Here is a 20,626-nt window from a genome sequence, read left to right as displayed (position 1 = left end):
CTCTCTCTTCACCACGATGGTCCGATACAGCGACCGCATCACTGCAGATGCTGCACCGATCCGTCTATCAATCTCATGCTCCATCCGTCCCTCACTCGTGAACAAGACCCCGAGATACTTAAACTCCTCCACTTGAGGCAAGGACACTCCACCGACCTGAAGAGGTCAAAGCACCTTTTTCCGGTCGAGAACCATGGCCTCGGACTTGGAGGTGCTGATTTTCATCCCGGATGCTTCACACTTGGCTGCAAACCGCCCCAGTGCACGCTGAAGGTCCTGATTTGACGAAGCCAACAGAACCACATCGTCCGCAAACAGCAGAGAGGAGATTCTGTGGTTCCCAAACCAGACCCCCTCTACACCCTGGCTGTGCCTAGAAATTCTGTCCATAAAAATAATGAACAGAAAAACAATCATTATAATTATTATTATTATTATCAATAATAAATGTGTGACTTTTTTGGTATACAAGTCACAAAGGAGTATAAGTCGCAGGACCGCCCAAACTATTTAAAAACAGACTTATACTCAGGAAAATACGGTAGTTCATTAATTGATTACCTGATTCCAGAATTGTCAATGGAGTGTTCTCTACTGCAACGCTTGTGGATGAATAAAAACATGCGACGTCTTCTGTCCGTCTGTTCCCGGTGTACAAGGTTGTGTTTTTGTGTTCCTTCAAATGCTTGTAGTCCTGCTTCAACGTTTTAAATTTCTCTCAACACAGTTTTGCAGTTTATTTAGTTCTGAGGGTATCTTATCCAGGTGCCGCAGGTTGAAGATCCCAGTGGCTGGAGAAGATCAAAGGTTTGTCCACACTTCACCTGGCTGTGGCAGATAGATTACCCTTAGGAGGTAGGGATGGACTGGTTGTCTGCCTGGGTGGTTGCCATCTAAGACCCAGGGGGACCCATGGTGTGGAGGATGTGGTGATGCACAACACACATGCATAGTCCCAGACTTGACTTGGTATCTAGGTGTGCTGACATGGCATGTAAATTTCATCATTCCTCCTCAAGGACTCCATTGCTCGCTGGAACGTATCCGTCAGGAAGAAAAACAATACCAGTAAGTCTTCGTCAATCTATCTCTCGCCTCTGCTATCCATTTTGTTTCATTTCTTTTGCTCACTTTTACAATATAACGTTGCTCAGAAATACCAATCGCAGGATAGGCACTTATTTTACCCTTGAAAAAGAGCCTCAAAACCTGGAGACAGGTGCTGGACCCCCTAAAATGGCCTAAAGTATTTCATAGATAGATGTCATTGATTCCCCCCCCCCCCCCCCCCCCCCAAAAAAAAAAAAACATGAGTCAAGTTGACCAGCCAGTGCATTCATTTCATTACCTTTGACCTCACTTAGGACATTTAAGTACACGGGGTGTCTGGGTTTCAGTGGCAGATGGGCTGAAGGGGATTTTTGCACTTGCTATTTAAATAAAATGACCCCTTTTCTGCATGTAATGTAGTGCAAATCGTGCCTTTGTTTTCAACTATGAGCTCAATGAGGCATATTTACAAAGCACATTCTTGCACTGACAAAAACTTTTATCTTCTCCAGAAATTACTTTGCATGCTGAGTTTCATACATTATTTGGCACCATATTTTGCTCAAACAGCAGGGCTGCTTAATGTTTACTGCAAACATCAAATTTGACAGCTACATCAATAATTTCCAAAGAAAAGTAGGACCTGAGGCTAACATTTAATGATCTTGGGCGAGAATGACCAAGTTCTTGATAAACAAGGAGCAGAATAGAAAGACTGTGATGACAGGTCACAAAATGTTGCCGCTGAGCAACTGTTTTATACAAGCTTGTCAAGGTTTTGTAATGATTCCCAGCCATCTGGAATCCCCTGCAAAAAAATAGAAAATTGAATAAAATCAGTGTTGTTGTGCAAAACGTGCTTCAAATGCATAAAGTACATTTATATGTGTTCCAGGTGTGGCCCAATTCCAGAGTTGAGAATACTTTGAAATGTAATCAATGAATACAAAATACAGTAGAATCGGATTGCTTTTGATGCCCTTCATATTAAAAATGGATAAAACCACAAATATCTTTTTTAATCTGATAAACTGTAACATAAATAATTTAAAGTACTGTATGTCAAAAATCCATCCATCCATTTTCTAAACTTGGGTTGTGACAAAGTCTAAAATGTAATCTGTTAATAATGTCTAAAATGTTTTAAGTCTAAAATGTAACCTGTTAAAAATGTAATCTTTTAAATAATGGCTAAAATTATGAAATACGTCAGTGGTATGTGACAAAGTCAAAAAATGTAATCTGTTAAATAATGTTGAATAATGATGCCTAAAATTGAAAGATTGTATTGTAAAAGGGACAGAAAATATAAGACTTGTTCTTCCCTCTGCTCCTTTTCATTCAATGTCTTGTAATATATTCATTTCTGCTTTTCTGTTTTTCTTTGAAAGGAATTAAATAAATATTGGAAAAAAAACTTTGTTTTAATTTAGAATTAAAGTTATAGTTTACCAGATTTTTAAAAATGTGTCCATTTTTCTTGTGAGATGCATCATTTTCAGGAATTGATTTTGTAGTATTTCAAAAGTGCTCAGATTGAATTGTAAGTAATCCAGAAATATTTTTTGATTGTATTATATTTTGAATTCAGTAACGGATTACATTTCAAAGTAATCCTTCCCAATTCTGCCCAATTCTTAGTCCAGGATTCTTTCATATCAGTACATCTTTTGAAAATAAGGGGTGGACACTCAGACCACCCCATCTGTACAAAATAGAACCGCCTTTGCTTGACACTGTCAGCCCAACAGGTTTTCAAAAATCACGGGGTGTCTGTAAACACACACCACCCAGCAGCACCAGGAAAAGCCGAAGTTTAGTCTCCAGAGCAGAGAGGAAGGATGCTTGGCTCTGTGATGTGATTGGCTGTCGCTGCGGCCACCGGGGTTGCGGCTATAAAACTGCCCACTGTCCATCGGTGCGTCAGAGCGCACAGACATCTGGAGGATCGTGACGCACGGCGGAGCGGAGTGGACGCGCCTGGAGCCCACTGAAGCAGAGAGGAGACATTTCATTAAAACACCTCAGGGGTAACTGACACATGCTGGAATACTGCTGGAAACTTTAGCGCTCAGATCAGCTGGTAAGTGCGGATTAATCATTTTATGTTTTAGGGTTTTTTTGTTTGTTTTGTTTTGTTTTGTTTTGGGGTTTTTTTTACAAATCAGGCTTTTCATCTCTTTCTTTGAATCCTTTCTTTTTTCTTTCTTGTTGTGGCTGAAGCCAAAGTTTTGTGAGCTTGTTGTCTTGGTCATTTCCAGCAAATAAATGACAAGTTAATTTATGAAATTCATAACATTTTCTTACATCTTTTCTCAAAGATATTTAAAAAAAAATGATAATGAACTGAGGTGATGCTTATAGTCATGCAGATGTATATAATGACTGCTTTAGACTGCAACAGTTCCACAGTTTGCACACTTTTCCACCTTCATGTGTAGATTATACAGCACAAAGTCTGACTGCAAATATTTCCAGCATAAAAAGAATGAAACAATTTTGACTTTAGCTGTCAACTGGAATTCTGGGAATCTGCGCACTGCAGCAAGACAATGTTTCACACTGGTTTAAAAAAAACCTGTTCACATCCACATGTGCACTAAAGGGTAAACACAGCTGTTTCCTTTTATTTATATTAATCTTCTGTCATAATTTTTGAGTGCATTGGAGTTTGCAGGTGTATTTTTGTTTTTGTTTTTTTTTTGTTCCTATTATTCCACACTGATGGGCGCAGCAACATTATGAGCCACACAACTGCAAATATCTTTATGAAGAATACTACCATGTGTTAAATTGGCCAAATTATGTATTCATTTATTTTGATAAAGTTTTTTCATATTGTGAAAAGAAAGAGAAGCCAAAAGACCTTACTTACACTAAAGTTTTCAAGTGTGAAAAAAGGAGGGGGCGGTGCACGATCAAATGAAGTAGGTTTGTCTGAATTAAGTGAATAGTTTGGCATTACCACTTAAATTAATTTGGATCAACATAATTAATTTGAGTAATGCCAACTGGAGTACTTTTTAAAAGTTGATCCAACAGTTCCTGTTTTTCAGTATATGACAGAGCACAGTGTGCTTTTATTAATACACTGCAAATAATAATAATAATAATAATAATAATAATAATAATACAGCTGCTCAGACTTTTACACTATTTTAAGTTGACTTTTGGATATTAACTGTGTGACTTGGATTAACAAGTTCATGCAAAGTGACATGTTAAGTTGCACTAACTTAAAATCAATAATTGACCATCTCAACACCAGGGTATTTCAATTAATTAAAATTTGAAATAATGTAAAAAAAAAAAAAAAAGGTCACTTTGAAGGAGTTGTGTATTGAAGTCCTCTCTCTCGTCAACCACCTCTGGTTGGTTGAGATCTGGAGCAATTATGGGTTCAAACTCTCACTTGAAGCTTTTATGTTACAGAAATAGTCAGGAATTGAACAACCACCAGCTGTTTGGTTTGTAGACAACAATCAACTCTGTCATATGACCAACAGTCATCTAAGCAAAACAGGGCAGAGCATTCATCATCTTTATCCATTTGTTTCCTTTTGGTTATACTGTTTGGGGCTTATCTCAGCACACTAATGAAATAATAGAATAAAAATGATTAAATGGACTATTTTATATGTGCATGCGTGTGTGCGCGCGTGCATTGAGTCAAATAATCTCAAGAGATTAATGTAAAGAAGAAATACTACTTGGAGAACATCACACCACTGATAGAGTTGGTTGACCTTCAACCAAAACACTGAAGGTTGTTGGATTGATCTCCAACTTTGTATATCTGTTAAAGTGTTCTTCGCTAGGAAAATCAAAACACTGGTGAAACTTTAATTTAAAGGCAGCTTACTGCAGTAGATATTTCCGTTTTGAGCCCAATTCAAATTCTTACATTTTGGAACAATTTTACCATCTTTTAATTTTTTCCAAATAAGTTACTTGACTAAATAATTAAAGTACCTTACTTTACGTATTTAGACTAATTAAAAACAGAGTTAAGTGAGTAAATAAGTAATAAATAAAATTCTATAGCACCTTTCACATATAAGTCATCACAAAATGTTTCACAAAGCAAACAAGTAAAATACATGAAATACAGAGAAGGTACATTTAAAACAATTGTTTTAAAACAAGAAAGCACAATTAAAAGAATAAAACAATAAAATCCCACATCTAACTAAAACACTGTTTAAAAAGAAAAGTCTTTAACTGCTTTTTAAATACATCAACGGCCTCTAGACGGCGAAGAGAAAGAGGCAGAGCGTTCCACAGCCTAGGTGCTACTTCTTCAAAAGAGCGATCACCTTGTGTCTTAAAATTGTTTTTTGTGGGATCACGTAACATCTGGCCTGCGGATCTCAGACTGCAGGTCGGAATGTGCAGCTGTAGGAGGTCAGTGATGTACACTGAAAAAAGTGAAACAGTGCACTTCATTCAAACTACTTATTTACATTGGTCTAATGGAAAATTGTGGTTTCCAGTTTAAATCTGCTGGAATCACTTTACAAAATCATAAATATACATTGTGAGAAACTAAAAAAATTAGCTGTAACAAATTACATCAATTTTTTTAAGTTGATCCAAAGTAGCATTTTTTTTCAGTGTAAGGAGAAGCTTGGCCATGCAAGGCTCTAAAAGTGAAGGTCAAGATTTTAAAATGTATTCTAAACTTCACAGGTAGCCAGTGAAGGGAGGCTAAAAGAGGCATGACATGGGCCCGTTTGTGTGTTCCAGTTAAAAGCCTTGCAGCAGAATTCTGGATGACCTGAATTCGGTCAAGCTCCTTCTTATTTAGACAGGTAAAAAAAAAAAAAAAAGGCTATTACAATAGTCAGGAGAGAAGAATATAAAAGTGTGAATAATCATCTACAATTCAACCTTGGACACAAGGGGTTTCAATTTAGAAATACCTCAGAGATGAAAGAAAAATTTTTTATTAACTGTTTATAATTATGGAATAACCCCATTGTGTCTGATGATGTGTCGGACATTCATGCTGGGATATATGGTCGAAAATATTGCATTAACGCATCACCGATAAAATGGATATTTTCAACCTTATATAACAACATGAACATCCGACACATCATCAGACACAAGGGAGTTATTCCCATTCTAATCCAATTCCATAGTTTGCACAGTTTATTTTTCTGTTGGCAATTCTGTTGGCGAGGGTAGGCTTACCGCGAAGCAGCGAGCCGTCTCTCCAACAGCAGTCAGGGTGTGAAGTAATCCATCAAATGTGAAAATCCATCAAAGTGAAACAGTAATTCTGTATCAGAATCCACATCAATATTTTAATACGATAGCTTAAATTCACCCATTTTGGCCGCATCACGCAACTTTCTCGCACTCTGAGCTAACAGCACTAACAGCTAGCAGAGCGAGCAGGCGGTGTTCTGACAAATTGTGAGTCTCAAAAGTTCCGCGTCCCACAATACTGCACATGTGCTGTTGCGTGCGGAGTACAGGAATGACATTCTACAATAATGACATCTCGTCAGAACACCGATCAGGGCGCGGAGTAATACATCTTTGGCCATCGGTCTAATATTTTGTTCCGTTTCACAGATATTATACGCCTGATTATGTCACACGACTATCCAATCACATTTGCTGAAAAAATGTAATTGGATTAGAATAACGAGTTATACCAATGAAGAAATCTGTATTTCTAGAATTGTTGAATAAACTCATAAAAGTAAGTTAGGATTACTGATATTTTTAAGTGAAAGTTCGCTCATGGTGTTCTGTGGGATTTGACATATTAAATGTAAATCACATTTTGCTGAGGAAATGTTTAAAACAATCACTAGTTCTTTAGTGATAATAACAATGTAGAAAGAAAAAAAATAATTTACTATTAATTTAATATTATGTATACTCAGTTGTGGGCACAATTCCGCTAATCTGCTAAATGCTAATTAGCAAAGCTAACTTTTTCATTAGTGGATTAGCTTTTCAGCTAACTTTGAAAACCATCAGTGGACCAATTAGCTTCCGCTAAATTTAGTTCTGCTAACTTTCAGTCCGCAAACATTTTTTTGCTGGCATAGTGAGTAAAACTGAGTCAAAAACATTTATAAACCCTAAAATCATACATGTTAGTTCCTGTTGTGTCAGGCCGTTATGAGAAGCTCAGTTCTCCCACAGCAGAGGGGGATGGGGCAGCTGCCAGCTACTGCAAATAAGTCTCATTTACTTTTCAAATACAACAACACAGATGGTTGCAGAAGAGATCAAATACAAGGCACTTTTCACTCATGGTCACAACATAACTCTTCACCAAAGTAACTACACTACTTGAACTATAAAAACACAACAAATCTATAACACTAACAACACTGCTAACCAATATGTTCTACAATAATAATTAAAAAAAAAAGCTCAAACCCCACTCCCATAATACATTGCAGCAGCAATCAAGAGTGTGTCTGCTTTAAAGACAGCGTGCATATACAAATCTTTACTTTTTTTAAGTGAAAAGACACTTATTTATGGAGTTAAATTAGTCTCATTTATACCTGCAAATTTGCACGTGTTTTGCAATCCACAAACACAAATTTCTGATTTGTAACTTGTGTGTTGGTTTTTGCAAATAAATGTGTGTTTGTAAATATAGAATTTCTTTTATTCATTTGTAAAAAAAAAAAAAAAAAAGGCTTTTGCAAAACTGAAAATTCTGTTTGCGAGGTGTGATTCAGCATTTGTGGATCACTGATCGCACACATTCATTGCTTTGCTCACTTATACAATATTGAGATATTCTGAGCACAAAACTGCATTTGAGATTCACAAATATGTTGGTCATTATTCACACTCCCATCCAGTAGATGGCAGTGTTCTGTGCATTTTGATGGGTGGGGGGGTGATGAGGGCATACTCACTTCTCATAATGCCTTTTGGCACGTGTGTTGGTTAATGCTCAAACCTTCAGAATTAGCACATTACTTTAAAAGATATGTGCAATATTTTCACTTTGTAAAAATGACAGGGTTGCCGTTAATGTCGATAAACTGTCCAGAATTAGTTTTGTTTATAAATGAAACCATGGGTGAAAAGTGCCTTGCGTTTGATCTCTTCAGCAACGTCTGTGTGACATATGCAACGTTCATAAAGACAAAGCTCTGGCTTGTTTGTTTTGGGTTTGTGATCGCCTTTAAATCTACTCAGAAGCTCCTGCGGTGCTTAAAGTCAAAACTGGCTTATCAGTAGCCAACAGTGTACTAAATCAATACGAAAAGTTAGCGGTTAGCTGTAACTTCTGCCAAAGTTTTTTTTTAGTGGTTTATCGGTTTAGCGTTATAAAAGTTAACTTTTCAGTTAGCGGATTAGCGGTTATCGAAGCTAACATTTTGATTAATTGAACTGGGAACTTTAAAGTGAGTGTGAATATGTTTGACTCTGTGATACACTGGTGGCCTGGGTGTACCCTAGGTGCCTCTTGCCCAATGACCGCTGTGATAGGCTCTGGCACCCCCTGACCCTGATTTGGAATTAAATGGTATAGTAAAATGGATAGATTGTTGAATTATATTTAAACTTAGTAATTTCACTTTTACAGATGATCTGTCTGTCTCTCTTGAGGGCAGAGCGCACCAATCTCTCATAAGACAAAAGACAATATACAATTATAGACTTTTGATTTCGGTGTACCCGTGATTATGCGAACCTGGTCAGGATGGGGTACGCCAAAATCAAAAGTCTATAACTGCTCTATTATATGGTAAACAAGAAAATTGGGAGTTTGTCAAAAATACTAAAACTGAAAAATCAATCTCAAGTTTCAACTCTTTATTATTACTGTCTGCACCAACTGACATCCCATCAATCGACTGGAGATGCCTGTTAAGTCCGTGATGAAGAGTCATCAGGCTTGTTTTCTTAGAAAGTTCGCCATTCGCCTGTCTAGCTTCCGCTTAAAGTCGGCCGAGTACTCCGTCAAGCATCCGTCTGTCATAAGTTTCAAAGTTGGGCGCATGTCCCTTTTCAGTGACGTACTTGCGAAACAGGTTGGCTGCTGACTGTGTATTTCTGCGGGTGTTCTTCACATCTTTTTCATGTATAATTTGTTTTAAATCAGCGTCGCTAACAGACGCACACCTGTCTTCTGCCATCTTGTCAACAAACTGACAGCCAAAGTAGGCTTTGTATCACTTTATCTGATTGGTCGTTATCGATAGAAGGCGTTGCTCGATTGGCTAGCGCAGGGGTGGCCAATTTTGGTCCTCGAGAGACACCTTCCTGACACTCTTAGTTGTCTCCATGCTCCAACACACCTGAATCCAATGAAAGACTCTTTAGCAGACTTTTAATGAGCCTTTCATTGGATTCAGGGGAGGGGAGGTGATGGTCTAGTAGTCGTTAAGGTGTTGGTCTTGAGACCAGAAGATCCTGGGTTCATATCCCTGCCTGACTGGAAAATCACTAAGGGCCCTTGGGCAAGGCCTTTAAATCCTCTATTGCTCCTGGTGTGTAGTGAGCGCCTTGTATGGCGGCACCCTGACATTGGGGTGAATCTGAGGCATAATTGTAAAGCGCTTTGAGCGTCTGATGCAGATGGAAAAGCGCTATATAAATGCAGTCCATTCAGGTGTGTTGGAGCAGGGAGACAACTAAGAGTGTCAGGAAGGTGGCTCTCGAGGACCGAACTTGGTCACCCCTGGGCTAGCGCTACGCTGCACACTAGGTGTACTCGTTTCGCACACACGGTCTACTCGGCTCCACCAGCGGTCAACTTGGCATGTGGTACAGCTCAGAAACTGGCAAATGGGCTAATCAGAAGTTGGCAAAATCCCATACCATATGATAATAAAAATTGTTTCAACAAAATGCAAATAACATGGAAATTAGTGGAAGATGGTATGAAAATATGTAAGAATCAACACCTTGGGCTGAAAAATCATGTGCGGTTAGTCATTTGTAATTAACCAATATTTATACTTTGTAGTGAGTGTGTGACATTATATAAAAAAAAATCTGCTTGGTGAAAAGTAAAACAATTCTTTTTCTGTCCAAATTACAGAGGAACCATGAAAGTCATAAGCAGATGTTTCTAATGATCGCCTCTATCAGCTGGGGTGGATCCTTCCTTCATGTCTTCCTGCCATCTGTCTTCTCCTCCTTCAGGTCATCCTCGTGACTCCTGCACTTTCTGGCACACACAGTGTCTTAAATCTCTTCACTTTTCCCTGCTTTCCTTTTCCTCCTATTGTCTCTTTTTAAATGGTACAGTAGATCAAACTGTCATCCATCTTTTGGGACTAGTTTGTTACTTCATTTCTGTTGTATTTTTTTTTTCGACACTTCCAACCTCCTTCTCCTTTATAGACTCACACACACACACACACACACACACACACACACACACACACACGCACATAGACATACACATTTTTCAATCCCTGTATTTCTACAGTTCTGGTCTGACCACTTTTCGTCTCCTCTTTCAAAGCTTTGGTTTTCTTGACAAGTCAGTTAGATTCATTTAATCAACTCAATTAAATCCTGCAAAGCAGCTTCCTGTTAGTCTGGATCAGGTTCAGACCAAACAGCCTCATGAGCTTGAAGGTTGAATGAGGCCTGAACAAGACAAAAGGTCATTGATGATTGTGTCGTCCGTTTTATAGGCAACTAGAAGCACTCAGAGAGTGCAAACCTCCGCCAAGGCCATAGGGTCACTGACCCTAAAGAGATTCCCTCCTTGGCACAGTGATCTATTCAACAATTCAGTGTTACAACCAAAACTATGATACATACACTTTTCTTTCCTGTATATTTGACATCCTTGACCACGAAAACATACCAGTAGAACTTGGAATCACTTTTATGTCTTTATTAGTTCAAACGTTATTGTATAAAAACGATTTTTCCGTAATGGAGGTTTTCATCTGGATCTAGCTCCATAACATTTGAAGCTACATCAAATCTGTTGACACCTTACTGAATCAGTACAGATTCAGCTACAATTTGGTGTTAGTTGTGCATCTCTAGCTTAATTTATCTCCTCACACTGACACATTTTCTATTTTCCCTATATTTTTGCATATTCTGGATCACCAGATCCGGAATCCGGATCCGATCATCACCAAACCTTGTTGTTTGATAGAACATTTGACTATGTTACACCCTAATTTTTTTCAAGCCTTTCTGCCTTGTTTTGTGGAGTTAGAAACTAGAATGTCAAAATTCCCCCTATCCCGCAATGGTGAAGAATCCTTTAAAAAATTCCTGGATCCGGATCGTGATCCGGATCACCACTAAACTTTAATCACTTGTTCCTCTTGTCATTTCCAACCGCTCCACAAAATTTCATCAAAATCCGTTCAAAACGTTTTGAGTTATCCTGCTGAAAGACAGACAGACAAACAAACAAATGCGACCGAAAACATAACCTCCTTGGCGGAGGTAATTAATGAATTTGTTAGCATAATGGTTATGGCTTTGTTCATACTCTCAGTTCAACATATCTGATTCAAATTCTCCTTTGCACACACTTTTTTACTGCACATTTATTTGCACATATTATTCGCACATACAGGGTGGGCCAATAAAATGTTACCACTTTTTGATCATGCACAAGTTTTTGAAATGAGAACTTACTCGAAAATTTTATTTACAGACTTGTAACAGAAGCATCAAATTCACATTTGATACCAAAGGTTTCCCACTTTGTCTCTTGTTTTCTGCACAGTTCAATAATTGATGACATGTTCAATCCACGCTACTCTTCTTTGGATTACAAAAGTGGTAACATTTTATTGGCCCACCCTGTATTTACTGTGAATTAGTGAGTGTTAAGTGTATATTTTATATATGCTCGTACAAAGAGAGTACAGTTCATACTGGACTCAAATTCCTTATATTCTTGTAGATACTTGGCGAATAAAGGCTGTACTGATTGCATTTATATAGCACTTTTCCATCTGCATCAGATGCTCAAAGTGCTTTAAAATAAGGCCTCAAATTCACCGCAATGTCAGGGTGCTGCCATACAAGGTGCTCACGACACACTGGGAGCAACTAGGGGATTAAGGTTCAAGATTCAAGATTCAATTTATAATTATACCCTTGAGTAAAACTGGTTTGCAGTGAGTGAGTCATCTTGTTTGGTAAACACACAGCTAAACACAGAACAAGACAAAATCACACCAGTGCTAAAAAGCCCAAGGACCCTTAGTGATTTTCCGGTCAGGCTGGGATTTGAACCAAGGATCTTTTGGTCTCAAGCCCAATGCTTAACCACTAGACCATCACCTCGCCTCCCCTCATTCATTCATTTTCTCAACTACTTTTCCGGGTCACGGTGGCAGTAAAGTAAGCAGCTCATTCCACACTTCCCTATCCTCGGCCAAGTGTTGGGGGATCCCAAGGCGTTCTCAAGCCAGCTGGGAAATCTAATCTTTTCAGCGTGTCCTAGGTCTTCTCCGGGCCTCCTCCCTGGTGGATGTGCCTGGAAGACCTCCCTTGGGACACAACCTCATCAGATGCACAAACCATCTTGAATGGCTCCATACGATGTGAAGAAGCAGTGGCTGTACTCTGAGTCCCTCCCAGATTGTCAAGCTTTGCACCCTGCCCAGGAGTGTAAGACCACATACCCAATGGAGGAATCTCATTTCTGCCACTTGTATCTCCAATCTTATTCTTTCAGTCATTGCAAAAAGCTCATATCCATAGGTAAGGTTAGGAGTGTACAAGGTAAATGGAGAGCCTTGCCTTCTGGCTCAGCTCCTTCTTCACCACGATGGTCCGGCACAGCATCCATAAGATTTCAGACACTGCCCCAGTCCGTCTATTAATCTCATGCTCCAATTTATCCCACTTGTGAGCATGATCCAGAGATACATTAAGTCCTCCATTTGAGGCAGTAACTCTCCCCTGACCCAGAGGGATCAATGCTACTTCTCATCCCAGTCGCTTCACACTCAGCCTCAAACCTGCTCAGCATGCATTGGAGGTCACTGCCCAATGAAGCCAACGGAATTGGACACCCTCCGATCCCTAACTGTGTCTTGAAATCCTGTCCGTGAATATCAAGAACAGGACTGGTAACAAGGGGCAGCCCTGGCAGAGATTAGATTAGATTAGATTAGATAAGATTAGATTAGATTAGACAGAACTTTATTGATCCCTTGGGAAGACTCCCTCAGGAAAATTGAGTTTCCAGCAGCATTGTATAGCAGCACATAGGGTAAGAAGCACACAGAGTTTCAAACGTGAAAGTAAAAAAGAAAACAGTCCAACACCCACAGGAAACTCAGTCCAAAACCAAGAGTCCCACACCCACGGGAAACAGGTCTGATGTAATGCCAAGACATGCGGACACAGCTCCTATATTGGTCATATAGAGACCAGATTGCATGTTGCAGCAAATCCAGTACACCATATTCCCCCAGCACCCCCTACTGGATACCCAGAGAGACCCGGTCATACACCTTTTCCAAATCCACAAAACATATACAGACTGGTTGGTCATATCTCCAAGACCCCTCTGATAACCTTGCAAGGAACCCGCATTGCTTCTCCTGAATCTGAGGTTTGACTAACAGTCTATGTTTCCTCTCTAGTACCCTGGCATAGGCTTTCACGGGGAGGCTGAGAAGTGTGCTTCCTTTGTAATTGGAACACACTGTCCAGTCCCCTTTTTTAAAGATGGGGACCACCACCTCAGTTTGCCAATCCAGAGGTACTGTCCTCGACGTCCATGTAACATTGTGTAAGAGTGTCAGCTATGACAGCCCAACAACATCCAGAGACTCCAGCAACTCAGGACGAATCTTATCCACCCCCGGAGACTTGCCACTGAGGGTTTTTTTTCTTTTTTCTTTTTTTGACTACTCGGCGATTTCTGCTATGGTAATGGCACCAGATCTGCCTGAGTCTTCCATCCCTGCCTCCTTGATGAAGGGCATGTCAGAAGATTTGAGGAGATCCTCAAAGTGTTCTTTCCACTACCTGACTATATCTTCAGTCCAGTTTTGCACCTCTTCTCCCATGCTGAACACAGCCTGGGCAAAAAAATTGTGTCCCTTATCTGAGGTGCCTGACAGTTTGCCAAAAGTGCTTTGAAGCTGACCAAAAGTCATTTTCAATGGGTTCTCCAAACTCCTCCCATGCCTGAGTTTTTGCTTCAGCCACCACTGAGGCTGCAGTCCTTGTGGCTTGCTGGGACCCATCCACTGATTCTGGGGACCTCTGTGCTAACCAAACATGAAAGGCTTTCTTCCTCAGCCAGAAGGCTTCTCTTACAGCTGGACTCCATCAGCGGGCTCTTGGGTTTCAGCTACGACAAGTACTGACAACTTTTTGGCCTCAGCTCAAAGCAGCCACTTCCACAATGGAGGTCTTGAACATGGACCACTCTGCTCCCATGTCCCCAGCCTCCCTCGGGATTGGGAAACATATCTTCGGAGTTGTGAATCAAAGGCTGTCTGTACAGGCTCTTCCAACAAATGTTACTAGAAAACCCTCACCACACTTTTAGGTCTTCCAGGTCGGCTAGGTGACTTACCCCACCATCTAAGCCTACTCATCACCAGGTGGTGATCAGTTGACAGCTCAGCCCCTCTCTTCACAAGAGTGTCCCAGACGAACGGCTGCAGGTCTGATGACACGATTACAAAATCGATCATCAACCATTGACCTAGGGTGTTCTGGTATCACATGTACTTATGAACACCCTTGAGCTCAAACATCACGTTTGTTATGGACAATTCATGACCGGCATAGAAGTCCAATAACAAAACACCACTCATATTCAGATCAGGGGGGCATTCCTCCCAATCACTCCCCTCCAAGTTTTTCCATTGTTGTTGGCATTGAAGTCTCCCAGCAGAACTAAGGCATCTCTAGCAAGAACCCTTTCCAGGATCCTGCTCAGAGTCTCCAAGAAGGCTGGATACTCTGAACTATTGTTTTGTGCATATGCACAACAGTCAGATTCCTCTCTGCAACACAAAGTCACATAGAGGCACCCCTCTTCACTGGGAAACTCAAAAATAATGGTACTTAGCCAAGGACTAGTGCATATCCCCGCACCCATGCTGCACCTCTCAGCCTAGACTGTTGGGGAAAATGTAGTGACACGGACCCACAACAGGGGGCGCAAATGAACGGTCAATAGATGAGCCAAAAGGTAACAATTTAATGTTATTAATGTGCACAACGATGATACAGACAATCACAGAAACTGACAGTCAGTCAATACACCAAGGTCACGTGTGGGCAGGCTCGAGGATAGAAGACGTCTGTCCTTGATAAGAGCCGGAACCACACGATTTCCACCGCCACAGAACCCGGAGAATACTGGAGCCGCCAAGTCCCGAATTCCCAGGTGATCACCGTCCCCGACTGTCGGATCTGGTACTGCTGGCGAGGAGCACAAACAGTGAGATGTGGGTGTGTGCACACCCAGTAACAAAAACAGGCAGAAGGTGGAAAGTCACCTCCACCTCTAATCACACACTCGTGCAGCTCCTGTTAAACCACTTATCTGGATTGGGTGTGAAGCATAGCCGTCGCTGTTCACACCAAACGCCAATCCAGCTGATAAGGTGCACCACAGGAAAATGGCTGCAAAAGAGTTCAGACTGTTATTTCAGTTTAAGTCAGCAGAGAAATTACCTTCGCAGGTAGATGATATCTCGGCAGCGAGGTGGAGATGACATCCGTGTTGGGAAAGTGTCGGTACACGGACCCACAACAGGGGGCGCAAATGAACGGACAATGGAGTAGGTCAAATAACAACACTTTACTGTTGTGAATGTGCACAACAAATACAACAGATTACAACAATAGATCAGAATCAATCCACAAAGGTGTCGTGTGGGCAGGCTCGAAGATAGGAGACACCTGTCCAAAGCAGAACCGGAACCACATGATTTCCTCCGCCACCAGACCCCGGGAATACTGGAGCCGCCAAGTCCCGAACTCCCAGGTGGCCACTGCCTCCGCGTGTCGGACCTGGTACTGCTGGCGAAGAACAAAAACACAATTAAAGGTGGGCGCGTTTGCATCCAGTAATCCACACGGCAGGAAAGCTACCTCCACCTCTCGTTGGAAAAAAGGTCTGTTATCACTCACAAAAGGTTACTGTCAAGCAGTCAGCTGAGAATATTACCTTCCAGGTAGAACGATATCTCGGCAAAGAGGTGGAGACGTTGTCCTGCTGATGTACCCCTGCTGATTGGTAACAGCTGTCGCAGGTGATGCGTGACAGCTGTCACCCTAGCTGCTCCTGTGAGGCGGCTGCGCCCTCTGGTGCCTGGAGCCCGCACTCCAGGCAGGGCGCCCTCTGGTGGTGGGCCAGCAGTACCTCCTCTTCTGGCGGCCCACACAACAATCCGGCTTTTATGGAGTGATGAAATGATGGGTGACAGCTGTCATGAGTTGATGTGTGACAGCTGTCACTCCCGGTTGTGTCCGTGGCGGCAGCGCCCTCTCGTGCCTGAAGCCCGCACTTCAGGCAGGGCGCCCTCTGGTGGTGGGCCAGCAGTACCTCCTCTTCTGGCGGCCCACACAACAGGACCCCCCCCTCAACGGGCGCCTCCTGGCGCCCGACCAGGCTTGTCCGGGTGACGTCGGTAGAAGTCGGCCAGGAGGTCCGGGTCCAGGATGAAGCTCCTCTTCACCCAGGAGCGTTCTTCAGGTCCATACCCCTCCCAGTCCACCAGATACTGAAACCCCCGGCCCTTCCGACGGACGTCCAGGAGCCTGCGAACCGTCCATGCAGGCTCCCCATCGATGATCCGGGCAGGAGGCGGCGCCGGTCCGGGAGCACAGAGGGGTGAGGTGTGGTGTGGCTTGATCCAGGAAACGTGAAAAACCGGGTGGACCCGCAGTGAAGGTGGGAGCTGGAGCCGGAGTGAGGACTTTGAGGATCTTGAATGGACCAATATACCTGTCCTTGAGTTTGGGTGAGTCCACTTGGAGGGGGATGTCCTTCATTGAAAGCCACACCTCCTGCCCGGGCTGGTAAGCAGGGGCCGGGGAACGCCGGCGGTCTGCATGGGCCTTAGCCCTCGTCCGGGCCTTCAACAAGGCAGAACGGGCGGTGCGCCACACCCGACGGCATCTTCGCAGGTGGGCCTGGACCGAGGGCACACCGACCTCTCCCTCCACCACGGGGAACAATGGGGGCTGGTACCCCAGACACACCTCAAATGGGGAGAGGCCGGTGGCAGAGGACACCTGGCTGTTATGGGCGTACTCGATCCAGGCCAGATGGTGACTCCAGGCCGACGGGTGCGCGGATGTAACACAGCGGAGGGCCTGTTCAAGTTCTTGGTTGGCCCGCTCTGCCTGTCCGTTCGTCTGAGGGTGATACCCGGACGAGAGGCTCACGTTGGCCCCCAGTTCTCTGCAGAAACTCCTCCAAACCTGTGAGGAGAACTGAGGACCACGGTCCGAGACAATGTCAATTGGTATCCCATGCAGACGTACGACGTGGTGGACCAGGAGGTCTGCTGTCTCCTGGGCCGTAGGGAGCTTCGGGAGGGCCACGAAGTGGGCCGCCTTGGAGAAACGGTCCACTATCGTGAAGATGGTCATCATGCCCTGGGATGGCGGGAGGCCCGTGACAAAGTCCAGGCCAATGTGAGACCAGGGGCGACGAGGCACCGGAAGCGGTTGCAGAAGTCCTTGTGTCTTGGAGTGGTCTGCCTTGCCCCTGGCACAGGTGGTGCAGGCCTGGACATACTCCCGGACGTCAGCCTCCACGGACGCCCACCAGAAGCGCTGCCGGACAACTACCATGGTCCTACGCACCCCTGGATGACAGGAGAGCTTGGACCCATGACAGAAGTCCAAGACTGCAGCTCTGGCCTCTGGTGGGATGTATAAACGGTTCTTTGGTCCAGTTCCGGGGTCCGGGCTCCGTGCCAGGGCCTCCCGGACGGTCTTCTCCACATCCCAGGTGAGGGTGGCCACGATAGTGGACTCCGAAATGATGGGCACCGGTGGATCCGACAGTTCAGTCTTGACCTCATCTTCATGCACCCGGGACAAGGCATCCGATCTCTGGTTCTTGGTCCCGGGGCGGTAGGTGATTCGGAAGTCAAAACGCCCGAAGAACAGTGACCAACGGGCTTGCCTGGGGTTCAGCCACTTGGCGGTCCTGATATACTCCAGGTTCCGATGGTCAGTGAAAACCGTGAACGGCACAGACGCTCCCTCCAACAGGTGTCTCCACTCCTCAAGAGCCTCTTTCACCGCAAGGAGTTCTCGATTGCCGACGTCATAGTTCCGTTCAGCTGAGGTCAACCTGCGAGAAAAGTAGGCACACGGGTGAAGAACCTTATCGGTCTCTCTGCTCTGGGATAACACGGCTCCTATCCCTGAGTCAGAGGCGTCCACTTCAACCACAAACTGGCGGCTAGGGTCGGGCTGCACCAGAACTGGTGCAGATGAGAACCGGCGTTTCAACTCCTTGAACGCGGCTTCGCACCGATCCATCCAGGTGAAGGGGACTTTTGGAGAGGTCAGGGCTGTCAGGGGGCTAACTACCTGACTGTAGCCCTTAATGAACCTCCTGTAGAAATTTGCAAAGCCGAGGAACTGTTGCAGCTTCCTACGGCTTGTTGGTTGGGGCCAATCTCTCACCGCCGCAACCTTGGCCGGATCAGGGGCGACGGAGTTGGAGGAGATGATGAACCCCAGGAAGGACAAAGAGGTGCGGTGAAACTCACACTTCTCACCCTTCACAAACAGCCGGTTCTCCAACAACCGCTGCAGGACCTGACGTACCTGCTGGACATGAGTCTCAGAGTCCGGGGAAAAGATGAGTATGTCATCCAGATATACGAAGACGAATCGGTGCAGGAAGTCCCGCAAGACGTCATTAACCAAAGCTTGGAACGTCGCGGGGGCGTTAGTGAGGCCGAACGGCATGACCAGGTACTCAAAATGACCTAATGGGGTGTTGAATGCCGTCTTCCATTCGTCTCCCTTCCGGATCCGAACCAGGTGGTACGCATTCCTGAGGTCCAGTTTGGTGAAAATTTGGGCTCCATGCAGGGGCATGAACACTGAATCCAACAGGGGTAAAGGGTATCGATTACGAACCGTTATGTCGTTCAGCCCCCTGTAATCAATGCATGGACGGAGTCTGCCATCTTTCTTGCCCACAAAAAAGAAACCTGCACCCATCGGGGAGGTGGAATTCCGGATCAACCCGGCAGCTAATGAGTCCCGGATGTAGGTCTCCATTGATTCGCGCTCGGGACGTGAGAGATTGTACAGCCTGCTGGACGGGAACTCTACGCCCGGGACCAAATCAATGGCACAATCGTATGGACGGTGCAGGGGAAGGGTGAGCACCAGATCCTTACTGAAGACATCAGCAAGATCGTGGTACTCAACCGGCACCGCCGTCAGATTGGGAGGGACTTTAACCTCCTCCTTAGCGTTTACACCGGGAGGAACCGAGGATCCTAAACAATTCCGGTGGCAGGTTTCGCTCCACTGAGCCACAACCCCAGACGGCCAATCAATCCGGGGATTGTGTTTAATCATCCATGGGAAGCCCAAAATCACGCGGGAGGTAGAAGGAGTTACAAAAAACTCAATCTCCTCCCGGTGATTCCCAGACACTACCAGGGTGACAGGTAGTGTCTTGTGTGTAATAAAAGGGAGAAGAGTGCCATCTAGTGCTCGCACCTTCACTGGGGAAGAAAGCGCCACTAGAGGGAGCCCTACCTCCCTTGCCCATCTGCTATCCAGCAGATTCCCTTCTGATCCCGTGTCCACCAGTGCTGGGGCTTGAAGGGTTAAATCCCCGCTCAGGATTGTAACTGGGAGTCGTGTTGAAAGATGAGTATGACCCACGTGAATGTTTTGACCCCCCCCTCAGCCCAGTCTCTAAGGGCGGGCGTTTGTGTTTTGGCCGTTTGGGGCAGTCTCTCTGCTGATGCTCACTCGAGCCACAGACAAAGCACTCCCCGCGGACCAGCCTCCTTTGTCTGAATGTGGCCCTGCTCGTGTCCCTAGCATCGTCAGCAGGGGGAGCTGTAGCCACACGGAGCGCTGTGGCTGTGGAGCGTGGGGAAGACGGCTCCCTTTCGGACCCGGGAGGAAGAGGGACGGCTTGTGCCTGACCACGCCCTTCGCCTCGCTCCCGTCGGCGTTCTTCTAACCGATTGTCCAATCGTATAACCAAATCGATAAGCTCAGCCAAATCCCACGGTTCCTCCTTAGCCACCAGGTGCTCCTTCAGGACCGACGACAGTCCGTTTATGAAGGCGGCGCGGAGCGCAGTCATATTCCAGCCGGATCTCGCAGCCGTGATGCGGAAGTCGACTGCATATTCGGCTGCGCTTCGGCGCCCCTGTCTCATTGACAGCAGCATGGTAGACGCGGTTTCGCCTCTGTTAGGGTGATCAAAAACAGTTCTGAGCTCCCTTACAAACCCAGTATAAGAGGCAAGGAGCCGTGAACTTTGTTCCCAAAGCGCTGTAGCCCAAGCGCGTGCCTTACCTCGAAGCAAATTAATCACGTAAGCCACCTTACTGGCGTCAGATGCGTACATCACGGGACGCTGTGCAAAGACGAGCGAACACTGCATAAG

The 20,626-nt window shown here is 44.4% G+C and overlaps 1 protein-coding gene across 1 annotated transcript in view; it reads left to right on the top strand.

Moving 5' to 3' along the window:
* The first annotated feature begins 2,979 nt into the window (after window positions 1–2,979).
* Window positions 2,980–20,626, top strand: part of LOC117520612 (endothelin receptor type B-like) — a 74,561-nt gene continuing 56,914 nt past the window's right edge. The window contains exon 1 of the mRNA XM_034181923.1: window positions 2,980–3,133. The gene's annotated coding sequence lies outside the window, so the exon portion shown is untranslated. The remainder of the gene's footprint in view (window positions 3,134–20,626) is intronic.

The sequence above is a fragment of the Thalassophryne amazonica genome, chromosome 11, assembly GCF_902500255.1.
Source record: "Thalassophryne amazonica chromosome 11, fThaAma1.1, whole genome shotgun sequence".
NCBI lineage: Eukaryota > Metazoa > Chordata > Actinopteri > Batrachoidiformes > Batrachoididae > Thalassophryne > Thalassophryne amazonica.
The sequence above is the reverse complement of the archived record's forward strand: the minus strand, read 5'-3'. Positions and strand labels throughout refer to the sequence as shown.